Here is a 4,366-nt window from a genome sequence, read left to right on the forward strand (position 1 = left end):
TCTTGTAGAACTACTCTTACATACTGAACTATTAGCTTCTTAATTAACAGTAAAAACTAGCTCTTCTCTTCCAGCTTCTGAATTCTAAGAACTCAGTACATGCTATCTTCACTTAGTAGACCCCAAAGCATTATCTCCCATGTGTCCTGAGACTTTATAGAAACACCACTAACATTAAATACCACATCAGCTTTGTTATCATAAGTCATTTTATAAACACTTAGTAGATTCTTTTTAATGGCTTATAAAAAAGAACATTATTAAGTCTAATAGACTTATTAGGCACATTTTGAACATTAGTAGAACTCATTTTCAAAACTGGAAGTTTATGGCCATTACCAATAGTGAGACACATCTTACCATTTGCTTCGATAGGATTTTCCAATCTATTTGCATCATTAGTTACATGGCTTGTTGCTTTACTATCCAAGTACCAAAAGTCATTGTAAATTTTTTCTGGTGTGGCAAAAAATGCGCTGAAATCAATATTTCCAAAATCATTTGCACTTGCACCATTGTTTTGCTTATGGGTTGGTTTGACATAAGTCCTGTCATAGTGATAGAAGCATGTATGAACCTTGTGTCCATACTTCTTGCAGAGCTAACATTTTGGATGACAATCATTCTTGCTTGAACCTTGAGTCCTCTGCCCCTTCCTCACTGATTGGGATAGCCTCTACTACTATGCCAAGATTGAGTGTTTTTAGCTCTAGCATAGTTAACAAGATTATTTGTAATGGAGAGTTGAGAAAACTATTGCAACTGAGTCATACAACTTTCAAAAGTAAGCAAAAAGGCTTAAAAATCAATCCAGTTGAGTTCATCAGCTTCCTTGCTCAATTGAACAACAATAGAGTTGTATTTGGCATCAAGACCAGTAAGAGCTTAGATGATAAGATCGGGAAGATCAATAGAATGCCCAGCAACAGATAATTGTTCAAAAATATTCTTGAGCTTGTCAAGATACTCAATCATTGATTAAGAGCCTTTTTGGGTGTGTTGAAGGTCGGATTTCAACATAAGAACCCTTACTTTAGTTTGTGCACTAGCAAGATGACAAGCAGCTTCCTAAAGTCTAGTAGAAGTAGAGACGGTGATCATTTGAGATGAAATATCAAGACTTATAGTATTTAGTAACCATCTAAAAAGAATTTGATCCATTACTGCCTAGTCTTCAAAAGCTGGATTAACTTTTAAGCCATCATTCTTAACAAGAATATGATGAGGGCAAAGATTACTTCTAACAAGGAATCCTTTGAGTTTATACCCTTTAATGATGGGTAAAACATGTATCCTCCAAATGAGAAAGTTTGTCCTGTCTAACTTGACAAAAATAGTAGAAGGCAAAGAGCTTCCAGTGCCAAGCGACTTGAAAAGGGAAGTCGCAGCAATGAGAGAACTAGAGCTAGAGGAGATAGGTGTTTTAGGATCTTCCATGGCAGCTAGCCTTACAGAGCTTTGATAGCAAGCAGAGAAAATAGACAAGGAGGCTAATTTGTATAATGGTGTAATGAGCTGGGGTATATTCATTTCCTTATATAAATAAGGCATACAACCCTAAAATGAACAGTTAGGTGACATCTGTACAAATAATGAATAATAATAAATAATTACAAAAACTGAATAAATGAAACTTGGACTTAGTAATCTGGACTTCTTTAGCTTGCTGGGCCTTGACTTATTTAGTCCCTTTATTGGGCTTTGTCTTTAGAATCATAGTAATAATGATAATGCAATAAGAGAGAACAAAGTCCCTTAATGTTAAGTTAAAAAGAGAGCCTGATCAAGTTGAAACTAAAATTGGTGTGAGGAAGAGGTAATCTGCATCTTGAGGGCTGGAGACAAATTGAGCAAAATATTATTCTAAACCTCAGGATGCAGATTATCCAATCTTGACCCAACACAAGGAAGGTTTGGATTGATGGTGAGTTCCTTTGGTATGAAACGTTTGGAATTCATAGAGGTGCTAATATTCTTTGACATAACATTGGTGGGGTCCTCGGTCCTCTATTGTTTCATGTGGATTTTTTTTTATAAAAATATATTTTTTTCCATGCAAATACAAAGATAGTGAAATGAAAAGGAAAGGGTGCTATGCGCGTTGCACAAAAAGATATATTTGTATCTTGTTTTTTAGTTTCTTCCATTTCCCCCACCACAGAACGTGCATTCTACGCCATACAGTGGTAATAACAAGGCCAAATTCATGATTTTCATCTTTAGAGCGAGAGACAAATTGAGCAAAATATTGTTCAATCAATTCAAAGAACCTGTAACATAATAACATTCATTTTATTTTTTGGTATGTGAAAGTTAAGATGAGTTAGTCTCAAGGCTGATCAAGCTAGAGGGTTAAGGTAAGTTTCTAGATTCAAAAAAACACTTACAAATTGCCCACCAATAAGTATCTTATGTTAATAGTGAAATTTTACCCATGACCTTGTTTGTTATGGGCTATTGTAACAATTGAGTAAGCCAAAAGGAGAAGTCCCACATTGCTCATATATATGCTAAGAAATGAAATGAGCAAGTATATAGATTGGAAGGAGAAGTGGGCTTTTGCATAAGGCAATTACTCTTAAAGAGGCACTATTTTCTTTTTACTAGATTTATGTTTTGCAAAATTATAAAATTAATTTTGTAAAATTTGCTTATCTGAAAATCTTTGAATTTAGTGTTTTAGAATTCAAATATCTTCCCTTAATCACATTTTGAATGCCCATTAACAAGAGGATGTTTTTTAAATTAAAAACCAAAACTAATTTTTTTAATTGTTGTAATGTGCAGTGCCCGACTTTTGAGTTTTTGAGTCAATTCTCTCTTTTTACTTTGTACTATGTTGTGTGTCTACATTTATTTCTGTTAACCTCTGCTATTTTATGGCCTTGACTATTTTTGCAGGACAAGCCTGCTTAATCTTGAGGAGCTACCACACAAATAAACCAATATGATGGAAAATCTCTTAAAGATAATATTCTTGGCGTGACTTAAATTTAAAATTACTACTTGCTGCCAACATGGGCCAAATCTTGACCAATTAAATCAGTCTTTATTGGTTTTATGTTTTATAACATCCATTTTAACAAGGGCGAATTATCTGTACGTAGTTTAGCTCAAGTTTATAATCTCTTGAAGTTTAAAACATCACATTCGATTTATAACATCACTATTTGTTGCGTTAGCTGCTGGACAAAGAGAAATTGTATAATTTAAGTTGAGAAATTGTTTAGTTGATGAAATAATCCTATATATGTATATATATATGGAAGTTCAGTTAATTTTTTTATTATTAGTTTAACAAAAATTGGTTACTTTTGTAATATTCTCGTTTTTGAAGAATGGTTTCATTCCCTTTGCTTGAAATATATTCGTGATCTACTAATAAAACTTGTTAAATTACTGCAAGATATTTGACACACTTTTAGTTAACTAAAACGAGATAAATTATAATTCATCCTATATATTATTAATTTATTAACCCACGCATAATGTGTAGGTGGAAGCAGATTTTTCATTTGGAAGCTTAACGCATGCTTTCGTTTTAATTAGCTTAATCTTAAAGGAATGTGGTGAAAACGAATCATAGGGACTTATCTCCCTTTTCTTTGTATCTTCCTTGCTCGAACATTCTGTTCTTCGTTCACATGAGATTTTCGTCGGTACCATTAAAAAGATCAGTTAGCTTCGCGGAAGCACTTCAATAATAAAGATTCATGGGAAGAATATATGTATGTTCTGGATTGCCAGTAATAGTTATCTGGTGCAGGAACAGGAACCTAGTCTATTACTATATGGGACCTTTTTGGTGAACTTGAGGACCATATATAAGAATGATATTCTCGAACTGAAATTGAAAGGGTATATAGTAGGAGACGTGCATGCATTGGTATACCGAAGTAGAGGTGCAGAGGACCATAATTTTGTGCCAACCACACTTGTTTCGGACAAATAAAGCAAATTCCTAGCACCACTAGCTAGAGCCTATTAACCCACAACGATATACTACGATGAGACCTCTCTTTTACAGTATTTTGTAGAATTAATGCTGATACACGCACTTTGTTATGTTTCAACTAGCATTATAATTTTCTTTTTATCTCACAAAAATGAGGTGGATGTTATTAGTTATATTATCTTATATGGCTAGTATGTATATGTGCATATTGATCAGGATCAAGGCTAGTTACTAGTTAGGTTTGTGTTCTTGCAATCTTGCTGTTCTGACTCATACAGCTTTCACTTCATGTATCTGCAGGATAGGAAATACAGTTTCTCGAGTATGTTTGGTTATTAGTTCTAGGTTCTGGTTAATTTTTACTTAGTCCTGTTATGAGGATCGATTAAAGCTAATTTATTTCTTCATGAC

Source organism: Prosopis cineraria, unplaced genomic scaffold (assembly GCF_029017545.1).
Source record: "Prosopis cineraria cultivar Desert tree isolate PC_DT_omini unplaced genomic scaffold, ASM2901754v1 PC13, whole genome shotgun sequence".
NCBI classification, from domain to species: domain Eukaryota; kingdom Viridiplantae; phylum Streptophyta; class Magnoliopsida; order Fabales; family Fabaceae; genus Prosopis; species Prosopis cineraria.